Source organism: Dendrobates tinctorius, unplaced genomic scaffold (genome assembly GCF_039654945.1).
Source record: "Dendrobates tinctorius isolate UK_male_01 unplaced genomic scaffold, ASM3965494v1 ptg000014l, whole genome shotgun sequence".
NCBI lineage: Eukaryota > Metazoa > Chordata > Amphibia > Anura > Dendrobatidae > Dendrobates > Dendrobates tinctorius.
The window spans coordinates 26923858-26937785 of NW_027361682.1; the positions used below are offsets into that span (position 1 = coordinate 26923858).

General features: G+C 42.1%; 1 protein-coding gene across 5 annotated transcripts in view; it reads right to left on the reverse strand.

Annotated features, from left to right (window-relative positions):
* The window catches only part of SLC39A11 (solute carrier family 39 member 11), a 641085-nt gene that overhangs the window by 291977 nt on the left and 335180 nt on the right, over positions 1-13928 (reverse strand). The window lies entirely within an intron of this gene.

Genomic DNA, 13928 nt, shown 5'->3' on the forward strand with positions numbered 1-13928 from the left:
TGCCCACTTAGCCTTGTTGATAGCTACTCTGTGTCTCTCATTTCTGCTGTTGCTGAATCTCTGCCCACCTAGCCTGAATGACAGCTACTCAGTGGTCTCCTCCCTGATACTGCAGAATACATCGCCACCAAGCCTGTTTAACAGATTTTCAATCCCCCTTCTCCCTGCTACATGTAAATCTCTGCCTATCTAGCCCGACTGACAGCTCTTCAATGTTCCTCCCTCCGTGTTACTGCTGAGTCTTCACCTACCAAGCCTGGTTGGCAGCTCCTCAGTGTCCTCCTCCCTGCTGCTGAATGTCCTCCCACCTAGGCTGATTGTCGCCTTCTTCTCTCTTGTCCCTCCGCTCTGCTGAATCTCTGCCCACCTAGCCTAGTTATAATTTTTATTTCTATAGTGCCAAAATATTCCGCAGCACCTAGAATTCAGAGAACACGTGTACAAACAATAAAGACATTACAGAGTAACACATAATTCAACAGATACCAAGAGAAGTGAGGGTCCAGCTCGCAAGCACACAATGTATAAGGAAACAGAGACAAGAAAGGTAAATGGTAAAAAGTGCTTGTATTGTATGGTCCAGCCATCAATGTAATAAATAGGGTATTCACATAACGCTGCATGGACCGGTCACAAGTCAGTATCTGTACAGTACAGGTACAGGGGGTTGTTAAGTGCATGGAAGCTGTTTAAACAGATGCTATGAGAGACCAGAGTTGGAGGAGAATTTAGTAAGGGCAAAACAGAAAAAGCTAGATAAGGTGAGGTGATAGGCCAGTCTAAACAAATGCATTTTTAGCACACGCTTAAAACTGTAAGTATTGGTTATTAATAGAATTGTCCTGGGTAGGGCATGAACTGGAGCAGAACGAGAGAAGTCTTGGAGACTGGAATGGGAGGTCTGGATTATCAAGGATGTTAGTTTTAGGTCATTAGCGGAACATAGAGCACAGGTAGGGTGATAGAGATGAGGGAGAAGATTTATGGTGCAAAATGGAAGAGCGCTTTGTGGGTGAGAGTGATAAGTTTATATTGGACTTTGTAGAGGATGGGCAACGCGCGTTTCGAGTCAACCGCCTTAGTCACGGGGGTCAAAGGCGGTTGAGCCAAAATGTGCGTCGGGGTGGACACCACCCACATGAGGAAATCTTATACGTAAGTTTAACCATTTCTTTACCCATACATTTCGGCGCTCTTAGCCCCTGTGGTGGCACTGACCACAAATAAAAAATATGGCTACACTTGGGACTTATAAGCCATAGTATGCATGACTGATGATCATGTGCCACATATCGGCATAGCTTCTTCACTTGAGAACATAGACCATTAGTTCTGAAATACTATTGCAAACCCTACCTGCACTTGCATTTATGCTTTGTGGCACCGCATTTTGGCCATACATTTTGGCCTTTAAAACATGCTAGTGACATCATCTTAGGAGTGTGCTACATTTTTGTCATTTTTTCTACATGGACTATATATATTTTTTGTTCTTAAATGAATTTGTATATAACATCTCCTTCCTCTGGACATCGGTCTTCTACTGTCTGGGTGTGTCCTTGATTATTACTGTTTTTATACATGTTTTCACCTGAATTGTTAATACAATTTTTTCACAAATTTTTTGTATTGAACTTTATGGTCACATTTGTTCCTTTTTTTCCCTACTCAACAGAGGGTATACTGTATTATCCCATTAGCCCAAATAGGCTATCTAACTAATTTTTGGAAAAAGATAAGCCTAATTTCCATCTGTATATGTCTAAACTCACAGAAAGTCATATTCCCATGCAATGTTTCTAAAATGTATTACATATAAAATCCTCTTACTAAAGCATATAACTGTCAAAACACCTACAATACAAAATGTTCAGATATTGAAAGAAAACTTTCTGCATTCAAAACTCTTTCTGGACTGTTTTATGTGGGGAAAAAAAGACTTGGTCTCAAACTCTCAGGGTTTAGTATTAAACATTTATGTATCTCCTCCACAAATGGTGATGGATTGTCAATTGCTACAGTAAGAAAGTACAAATATAATAACCAAAGAAAAGAAGCATACCTATAGCTTATTTTTTTCTGGCCTAATATGAAAACTACAAACACAAATAGTTTTTTCTGAAGGAGCTCAACACCAGCAATACTGTTACCTAGACAGCTAAATCCCCAAACCACTGACTTCTTTTAAGTGTTCTGTTTTTTTTTTCTCCAAGTAGCTTTTTAGAATAACCATGTGCGTGTTCATGAGGATAACACTATTTCTGACCATTACATGAGTTGCATCCTTCATTTTGTCACCAGTTTTGCCATTTGCAAGATCTATCTCTAAATTTCAGTTGCCTCAGATCTGGTGGGTAGAAACTAGCTTATCACATGAAATAGTAGTAATGAGCTGTGTGCCTGTGAATACAGCACATTTACTTGAAACAGCCTGTTTTTGGTTGCCTTATGGTACTGTCACACTTAGCGATGTACCAGCGATCCCGACCAGCGATATGACGCGGTCAGGATCGCTGGTACATCGCTAAGTGGTCGCTAGTGAGCTGCCACACAGGCAGATCTCACTAGCGAAATCGCAGGGGTCGGGGGTCGATACTTACCTGTCACACTAGGCGATCCTGCGTCCTCCCGCCCGGCTCCACGCTCGTCGCTCGTCTCTCCACAGGAAGCGCCGCAGGAAGCTGACGACGAGAAACAGTCCTGAACGTTCTCGCGCGATCAGCGATAACCAGCGGGGGAGCCGGTCGGAGGTAAGTATCAGACACAGAGATATCGCTAGCAATATCGCTATAACGTCACTAGTTATAGCGATATTGCTAGCGATATCTCTTAGTGTGACTGGCCCTTTACATTGTGCAAAGTGCCCCTTACTAATTCTCTCCCAACTGTCTCCATCAAGTATAAGGTGTAACGTGATGCCTCATTGTGCTAACAGTCCATCTTGCTTTAACCAAGACAGATTTGAATCATAGAATTTTAGAAATGGAAGGGACCTCCAGGGTCATCATGTCCAACCCCCTGCTCAATGTGGGATTCACTAAATCATCTCAGACAGATTTCTGTCCAGTTTGTGTTTGAAGACTTCCATTGTGTGAGAACTCAGTCACAACCTTTCGTGGCAGCCTGTTTCATTTATTGATTACCCCCTCACTGTCAAAAAGTTCACTCTCACTGAGCGTTTTTTTTTTTCAATGTGGATAACAAGCTCACGAGATGAAAGGAGTGGATGAAGTGGCTCCTATGGAGAAAAGCATATTTCTCTGATAAGATATATCACAGTATTTCTTATATTCCCCTGTATTGCTGATTTTTCCTAATCTAAAATATAAAGCTCAATGTGGGTGTGTATGTATATATGTATGCATGTATGTCCAGGATTGGCATCCGCACCGTCGCAGCTACAGCCACAAAATTTGGCACAGTCACATGTCTGGACGCCGAGAGCGTCATAGGCTATGTTGTGAGGCGAAATTTTAACCCCACGCGTTCCAATTCACCAAACAATTTTGCCCCTATCTACATAATGGGGAAAAGTGAAAGGAAAAGTGTTGGAGGCAAATTGACAGCTGCCAGATGTGAACAAGGGGGACTTAAAGAATGAGAGCGATGGCGCCAAAGAGTATATACCGTACAGTTGCTAAGGTGGGGCCCTGACATGGGATACTCACCACACACGGGGATATGAACACACACACAAAATGCGCCACACACTACCACGTACTTCAACACATATACTACCCTATTATAGTGAATGTGTCTATGCGGAGTGGGTGGCGTTCTACACTCAGCTTTATATATATAGATATAATCATTATAATTTGTTATAACTAACCGTAGTTAGTTACTATGCCCAGGCAGCGCCGGGCTCTTCAGCCAGTACAATGATAAATGTGGTGGATGTTAAAACTCATGGCGCTAGCGGAGATCTCATCAAGGTCACCGAAGTTCACCCCGGCTGGGAACACAGCCTCAGGCTATGTGCACACGTAGTTTTTTGGGTGTGCGGATTTTGTAGAAAAAACGCAGGTAAATCCGCAGGACAAAAGTCCTGCGGTTTATCTGCGGTTTTGCCCTGCGGTTTTACACCTCATAATGGATGAGGTGTAAAACTGCAGCATTTCTGCACCAAACAATTGACATGCTGCGGATTGTAAACCGCAGCAAAACCGCGCGGAAAAATCCGCAGCATGTGCACAGCGTTTTTTAATTTCCATAGGAATTAAAGGTACTGTACAACGCAGCAGAATCTGCTGCGGACCCACAGATGCAGAAACGCTGCGGAACAGCAGCAGAATCCGCACCATGTACACATACCCTTACTGACCAAAGATAACCTTGAAGATGTCACCGCTGGTCACTGAGGCAGCGCTCGCAGCACTTCAGTCACCAGTGGTTCTCAGCCTGGACAGTCGCATCTTGGCACCATCCAGGTTGAAAACTATTTACTCCCCAAACATGGATTCTGGCATGGGACAGAAAGACTGAGAGGTGAGGGATATTGTTGTTTTTTTTTATTTTTGTTTTATTACAGAAGACGAGTGGAATAGGCATTAGGTGAGTATAACTGTGTTTGTTATTTTTAAATAAAAAAAGTAAAACTGTGTTTTGTTTTATTTCAAATAGACTTTATTCTGGCTGGTGTCTTTATTTACCATGTAATTATAGGATTAGTAATGGATAGGTGTCTTCTAGACATCTCTCCATTACTAATCCGTGGGCTTGTTGTCACCTGACAATACAAAGGTGACATCAAGAAGAGCCGAGCAAAGCACCAAACATGGGACCCCTTTATTCTTAATAACCAGACTTGCTGAAGCTGATAGCTAAATGTTGTCCCCAGCTATGAGTTTTGCCTGGCTGGTTAACAAAAACATAGGGGAACCCACGCCGTTTCATTATTATTATCATCATCATCATCATCATCATCATCATCATCATCATCTACTTACAGTGCAGGAGTCTGCTATTGAATACTCCCATCAGCCTCTCCTGCTCTCGCTGTTAATAGTGGCAGCAGGCGCCGGATGATGGGAGCAGTAGTCCCATCAGCTGACACCAGTGACCGGAGGTAAACTTTATACCTCCGATCACAGCTGAGCGCTCACGCTGTCTTTTGACAGAGTGGGGAACCGCGGCTCTTTGACCGGCGGGGATGATCTCACTGCCGATCAGAAGCGGTGTTTGTCACGCTGTCATGCACATGACAGCATGACAAAAACCCGGTGTTCGGAAAGCCGAAACCAAACTAACACGGACTTACTGGTGAAGACCGTGTTCGGTGTCTGTGCCCAAGAGTAGGTGTTCGGTACAGACGTCGAACTTTACTGTTCGGGTTCGCCCATCTCTAATGAGAGGCAATGGGATGAAACTGAAATATTAGAAAAAACTTTTTGACAATGAGTCAAAGGTGAGGGTGATCAATGAGTGGAACAGGCTGCCACGAGAGGTGGCAAGTTTTCTTTCAATGGAAGTCTTCAAACAGAGGCTGGACAGACATCTGTCTCAGATGTTTTAGTGAATCCTGCATTGGGCAGGGAGTTGGATACGATAACCCTGGAGGTCCCTTACAACTCTAACATTCTATGATGCTAACCCGACTATCTTTGGCGCGCTTGAAAAACAGGCAATCCCTGTACATATTTTTCGAGCACGCCAAAGACACTCGGTTTGCACACGAGCATGTTCAGGTAACACCTTATTCAAGCATGTTCGCTCATCACTAGTTCTCACATCTTAATTATCCCCTTTCATATTAAATTTTTCCAGGAAGAAAGCACTTGACTTGATTATTCTGACCTTTGCTCTAAAGGTTTAATAAAGCAGAGCAGCACAGTGTTTACACCTGGAATCTATTCATCTCTGTCTCGGTCCGCACCATTACTTGCCTCATCACTATCAATTATTCATTACTATATCCCCTCAATCGCTACCGGTGTTCACCATTCCAGAAGCCGAGCGGTTAAGACCTTAAAGAAAGAGACAACCCATCAAAAACAATTTCCCTGAATAATTAAAAAGCAATCAAGTTCTTTTTTTTCAAGCAACGACTAGAAGTTATTTTGCTGAAAATGCCAGAAGCGGAATTTGCATTACTAAACGGAGTGATTAATTTGTTGACCTTTTTAATAACAGTCAATACAAAAATATGGCAGAGTGGGCGACCCTCTATCACCGTGATTACACCCCGATTCTGAACAGTACATCACTGTCGTCCAGTGGCTGGAGCCGAAGCTCGTTAGTAATAAGCGCTGGGTGGAAGATGCACGAGGCGTGTTCTCTAAGGCTATGTGCACACACTGCAGATTCACCTGTGGGTTTTTCCCCACGGAACCGCAGGTAAAGTGACCTGCAGTTTTCCTGCAGTTTGGCCTGCGGTTTTGCCCTGCGGTTTCACATCTCTACTATGTTAAAAGTGTGAAACCGCAGCAGAATCCGCAGAAACAATTGACATGCTGCAGAAAAAAACCCGCAGCAAAACCGCGCGGAAAAAAACGCAGCGTTTTTGAAAACCCATAGGGTTACATGGTACTGTACCATGTCTGCGGAACTGCTGCAGTTCCGCAGGGCCAAAACCGCAGCGGAACTGCAGCAAAAACCGCAGCGTGTGCACATAGCCTAACACCGATCAATGGTGCAAGGCAATAGCTTGCTGGTGAAGCGAGCAAGAGACCAGAGATGTAAATACATATCAGTCACCCCTATATACCACATTACATCTGACATCCTCAATAAAGGGAAATGTTTTATATTGTAAATTAATGGTATATTTCATTAAGAAAATGTTAGCGCCATTCCACAGGATGGATTATAACTTCTATACTGATGTGGGTGTAACAGCTCAATTTGTCAATTTTATTCCAATTCATCATTGCCTACAGTTTTGAGTATGTGGCACCTATGCAGCGCTAAATAGGTTTCCATAGTTACAGACTATAAACAAACCGTTCATTCTAATCCTGTAGTCATACAATTCTCTACTTGTACTAATGTATACTGGGATTTATGGCAGGGAGAGCGGATGCAGCATTACTATTAGGTCTCACTGATTCACAAGCAGGGATTGGTACTAGCTCACACAGTGCAGATGGTCCATTGACAGGAGGGTTTCCATCACAGTACATAACACCTCCCTCTTCTGGTAGCTTAATTGTCCTGTTTGAGATGCAGGTTATTAAGGATATGGAGGCTGCCATTTACCCCAGAGCTCCATCTAAGTTAACAGTTGTGGAAAAGCAAGCGCTCAAAGAAATTAAAGGTTGGGCAGGTACTATTGTGAGACCCTCGGATAAGGGTGGCAACATGGTGCTGCTACCCAAAACTATGTATTTAGCTGAAGCCGACAAGCAGTGATCAGATGCTGTCACTTATACTAAATTACAAAAAGATCCGACCCATAAATACAGTAGCGATTTGAGGTCTTTTTGAGAAAAAACGTCAGCAGGAACGTTATTTCACAGAAGAAAGCAGAGAAGCTGCTGCCGGAGTTCCCGACCCGACTGGTACCACGTACCAAAAATTCACAAGTCAGGTACTTGTCCACCTGGGCGCCCCATAGTGTCTGGAGTAGGATCCATCACGGAACCCCTATCCCAGTACATTGATTGGTTGTTACGCCCATTATTGAAACATATCGCTTCTTATATTAAGGACACTAATGCTTTCCTGAACATAATACAGAAGTTCACTTGGCAACCCAGTTTTTCTTTGGCGTCCATAGGCGTCAAAAATTTATACACGAGAATTACTCAGAAACTGGGTGTGGAAGCAGTCAGGGAAATTCTGAACACTATTGATAAAGAACAGAATTTCATTGATTTTGTGTCTGATGGAGTTTATTTCATACTCACACAAAATGCATTTATGTTCAGTGAGACCTGTCGGAACTGCCATGGGGACTCCGGCAGCATGCACTTTTGCTAATTTATTTCTTGGTTTATTTGAGGAGAAATTTATTTATGCTGTGAATAAGTTTTCTCACACACATAAGATTATATCTTAGATATGTCGACGACATTTTCATTGTTTGGGATGGCCCTAGAGAGACTTTTGAGACGTTTGTAGCACAACTTAACAACACCAACATGATGAATATGTTGTTCACATATGTGTTTGGTGGCTTACAATTAAAGTTCCTGGATGTATTAGTGGAAATTGTAGATGGCACTATCCGTACTTCAGTATTTAGGAAACCCACTGCGACAAATTCCATGCTGCATCATGAAAGTTTCCATCCACCATATACTAAAAAATCCCTACCATACAGCCAGTTCTTAAGAGAACGGCGGATTAATAATACAAGAGAGGGCTACACAACACAATCTAATGATTTATATGGCAGGCTCAGACAGAGAGGGTACCCCAGTACACTGCTTAAATCTGCACTTGATAGAGTAGATGGGGAATGTAAATCTAGAGAAGGAATATTGGTCAGAGATAATCCAGTGAAGGAAAAGGAGAGGAGGTTTACGTTTTGCTTCCAATATGGCCCAATGGACCGCCAAATTTGCGCGTCCATCAGAAAAATCTGGCACATCCTAGAAAGGGATAAAGAATTAGTGGAGATGGTCTCTAAAGGACCACTGATTTCGTGCAGACACAGCACAAGATTAAGGGACATTTTGGTTAAGAATTGTATTGGAAAGATCACAATAATAGGTTAAGTGCGGGGATCCCAAAAGGCAATTTTAGGAGTGAACATTGTTCATATTGTAGATTACAGATCGCACCATACGCATGGGAGCAGTCAGCCACGTAGTCTCAGAGTTTATCTCATGTAAAATGGATTTTGTGGTATACGGCATCTTTTGTCCATGCAGATATTATTACATAGGCAAAACTATACGCCCCTTATATATGCGTTTTAGGGAGCATTTTAAATCTATTGTGACTGGAAAGGGGGTCCCCCGCTTAATCACATCAAAGAAATACAAAGAGGTGACCCAAATGTCCTAACATTTGCTGGACTAGAGAAAGTGATATTACCCCCACGGAGGGGGGATTTGCATAAATTGTTGCTCAGTCATGAATCCAGGTGGATTATGGACACACGTGCCATGGGCCCCACTGGTTTCAATGACAGGGTGGACATGTCCATTTTTCTATGAATAATCCCATATGTATAGATTCTTGATTTCTCATTGTCAGTCCTGGGACATGTTGTCCGTTATTTGTATATCTTGGTTGTGGGTGTTTTCTGATATATACTTCCATTCAGGGACATATATGCATATTTTCTTGTTATTTAGGGATACTTGTTCAGATTCTCTTTGATCAGTATGGTTATGTACAATAAGACACGAAGAAATATTGGGTATGATTTGTACATATATCATAATAGGGGTTTTCAGATTAATACTCTCAAAGTCTGCCCATATGGGATTGTAGACTAGTTTTAGATAATAAAATCCTGGTTACCTAATAAGAGGAACACGTCCTTTATATTTAAAACAAGTACGGAGAGATTAGAAGTTTATTTAATAATGTTAAATAATATTTGACAAAAAGATCATATGTAACAGAAAAATCCAGTTATAATCATGTGTTCATGAGTATTTTCCCATGTATATTTCTTATTTTGCGCTTTCCGTGTATGCAAAATATTGTTTTTAATTGTTTTATGTATTCACGTCATTTGGCAGCAGCTGTGGAAGGAGGAGTAACTTAGTGACGAGATCTTTTTCAAGCCGTCACATCCTTTCACAAATTGACCCGTTGAAGCACTGGTTTAGCACGAAACGGCCGTTGTAAGCTCACTGCTCACACCTGCTCTCACTCCCCCGGCCAGAATGTTTTACATGTGCCAATAAAGCAGCAAGTTTTCTCTTCACAAGCCCGGAGAGTGTGGTCCTTCTTTTATTCATTGGCTAATGTATACTTTGTACATTCCAATATATTTATATATCCTAATGTTTGCCTATCTGTCTACATTGTCAAGATCAATGCTTGGTGACATTGAAAAGAAAGATGCTTCAGGTTTAAGGTGCATCTGTCAATAGGATCAATTCTCCTAAGCCGTCTATATGGGCATGCAGGTCATAGAAAGATGAAAAAAAGGATGCCTTGACATCTGCGATCTGATGTCTTATTCCAAAGAAATCCACATTTTTTTTAAAATATGTAAATGAGCTGTTAAGATCTATGGGCAGGACATAGATCTCCCTTAGGATTTGCCTACAGAGCTTATTTTGAATGACTGGGAGAGCAGACTGTCTGTCATTACATGTCTCATACTGGTAATGCCTCCTTTCATTTAAAATAAGCTGTGGAGGCAGATTCTCAGAGAGATCTATGTCCGGCCCATAGATCTTAACAGCTCATTTACATAATAAAACATTTGATAGCAGATATCAGCTTCTTATGAACTACATGCCTATATAGATGACTTAATAGGGTTGATAATACTGACAGATTACCTTTAAAGGATGAATATTAGTTATGAACCTGATAATTGATTTTTAAATGTATAGGTTTGGCATATGAGATGTTGACAAGTAATGTGTGTTTAGATTTGTAAGGATTTTTTTATAGCACCTCCATTTTAACTGTAAAAACTCCATGACCAATAACTGCATTGAAATCTTTAATGTTGAGAAACTGGAAGACAATGCAGAAATGTGGAAAGAATGAACATTACCGGAATAAAGCCCCCAGGGCTTTTATAATAAAAGTAACTAGTTAGCTTTTGAAATGATGACCTTGTTATTTGTAGAGATGGTGGACAAGATGAAACTGCAAGTCAAAGAGGTGTCATGTCAAGCCACATCTTATGGAGAACCACACAAGTGGAGAAAAGCTGTTTTGTGCGTAATATTGCGAGCAGCAGACAATCAGATAAGACCTTCATAAACACTATCCATCACAGCATTTGGGGTCCATGCACATCTATATTTAAGTGAACAAAAAATCTCATCTTCTATTCCAAGAAAAGACTCCAAAAACATGAAAAACCTTGACTTGTTTATGGAGATGACAAACATGGAGCTCCAGTCTGGGGTTGGAAGGATTAACTCCCTTGGAAGATGGCTTGGCCGTTCGCACGTAATGTCTTATTACAGCCAGGCTGCTTGTCACTATATGTTATTACTGAGACACATATATTTAAATACTTTCACAGACCAGAGACAATGATAAGAGGTGCACGCTGTGTACAGCAACTGATGCCAAGATTATCCTGCCTCGTTGTCCATCATTCCCATACCGGTTTGGCTGCAGTCATATGGCAGGGTTAACACACCTTTACAACTACAGCGGTAGAGTAGCTCACCAGTCTACAGACCATAGTTACCATTTGTATTGATAATCTGCATTTCAGGGTAATAATACGGCTCAGTCTATTATTGCTCTTCGACCACCAAAAAAACATTTGCCATTTGGAGCAATGGGACAGGACAGGTGACTGATATCTTTGGTATAAATAGACTTGGACCACTGTAAATCTACAGATACCATTGGTTGTGAGCAGAGGAATATTACGAAGTTAATAAAACATTATTGTTTCATGTCCTACAGGGTTTTAGATAATGTCTGAATCCAGCAAGCCCCTCTACATATAAATATTCCAATGTCGATTCAATATCTGAGCTGAATAAAAAATATATATATATATATATATATATATATATATATATATATATATATATATACACAGTACAGACCAAAAGTTTGGACACACCTTCTCATTCAAAGAGTTTTCTTTATTTTCATGACCATGAAAATTGTAGATTCACTCTGAAGGCATCAAAACTATGAAGTAACACATGTGGAATTATATAATTAACAAAAAAGTGTGAAACAACTGAAAATATGTCTTATATTCTAGGTTCTTCAAAGTAGCCACCTTTTGCTTTGATTACTGCTTTGCACACTCTTGGCATTCTCTTGATGAGCTTCAAGAGGTAGTCACCGGAAATGGTCTTCCAACAGTCTTGAAGCAGTTCCCAGAGATGCTTAGCACTTGTTGGCCCTTTTGCCTTCACTCTGCGGTCCAGCTCACCCCAAACCATCTCGATTGGGTTCAGGTCTGGTGACTGTGGAGGCCAGGTCATCTGGTGTAGCACCCCATCACTGTCCCTCTTGGTCAAATAGCCCTTACACAGCCTGGAGGTGTGTTTGGGGTCATTTTCCTGTTGAAAAATAAAAGATGGTCCAACTAAACGCAAACCGGATGGAATAGCATGCCGCTGCAAGATGCTGTGGTAGCCATGCTGGTTCAGTATGACTGCAATTTTGAATAAATCCCCAACAGTGTCACCAGCAAAGCACCCCCACACCATCACACCTCCTCCTCCATGCTTCACGGTGGGAACCAGGCATGTAGAGTCCATCCGTTCACCTTTTCTGCTTCTCACAAAGACACTGTCGTTGGAACCAAAGATCTCAAATTTGGACTCATCAGACCAAAGCACAGATTTCCACTGGTCTAATGTCCAATCCTTGTGTTATTTAGCCCAAACAAGTCTCTTCTGCTTGTTGCCTGTCCTTAGCAGTGGTTTGCTAGCAGCTATTTTACCATGAAGGCCTGCTGCACAAAGTCTCCTCTTAACAGTTGTTGTAGAGATGTGTCTGCTGCTAGAACTCTGTGTGGCATTGACCTGGTCTCTAATCTGAGCTGCTGTTAACCTGCGATTTCTGAGGCTTGTGACTCAGATGAACTTATCCTCCGCAGAGGAGGTGACTCTTGGTCTTCCTTTCCTGGGGCGGTCCTCATGTGAGCCAGTTTCTTTGTAGCGCTTGATGGTTTTTGCCACTGTACTTGGGGACTCTTTCAAAGTTTACCCAATTTTTCAGACTGACTGACCTTCATTTCTTATAAAGTAATGATGGCCACTCATTTTTCTTTGTTTAGATGCTTTTTTCTAGCCATAATACAAATTCTAACAGTCTATTCAGTAGGACTATCAGCTGTGTATCCACCAAACTTCTGCACAACGCAACTGATGGTCCCAACCCCATTTATAAGGCAAGAACTCCCACTTATTAAACCTGACAGGGCACACCTGTGAAGTGAAAACCATTTCCGGTGACTACCTCTTGAAGCTCATCGAGAATGCCAAGAGTGTGCAAAGCAGTAATCAAAGCAAAAGGTGGCTACTTTGAAGAACCTACTGTAGCATATAAGACATGTCAGTTGTTTCACACTTTTTTGTTAATTCTATAATTCCACATGTGTCAATTCATAGTTTTGATGCCTTCAGAGTGAATCTACAGTTTTCATAGTCATGAAAATAAAGAAAACTCTTTGAATGAGAAGGTGTGTCCAAACTTTTGGTCTGTACTGTATACACACATATATATATATATATATATATATATATATATACACACACTGCTCAAAAAATAAAGGGAACACTTAAACAACAGAATATAACTCCAAGTAAATCAAACTTCTGTGAAATCAAACTGTCCACTTAGGAAGCAACACTGATTGACAATCAACTTCACATGCTGTTGTGCAAATGGAATAGACAACAGATGTGTCACGTCGCCGTCAGACAAAGGGACTGCTGTTCCTGCTTCGGCCACTGGGAGGCACCAGACTGTCACGTCGCCATCAGATACAGGGACTGCTGTTCCTGCCTCGGCCACTGGGAGGCTCCGGACTGTCACGTCGCCGTCAGATACAGGGACTGCTGTTCCGGTCTCAACCACTGGGAGGCGCCGGGCGGTCACGTCACCGTCAGACTCGGGGACGGCTGTTCCTACCTCAGCCACTAGGAGGCGCCGTGGTTTCCCCATGGGTGGTGGTGACAGAGAAGGGGCTCCTGCGCAGGCATCTGGTGGGCGCAGGCTCCGCTCTTCTGTCAGTCATGAAAGGGCTGAGGCATCACCATCTGGCCTGGTCCTGGGGGCGGTCCAAATGACATCATCAGACTGTGAACCTGTGAGGGATAGCCTGATCCTTCAAATACCTTGGGGCCTGTCTTGCAGGC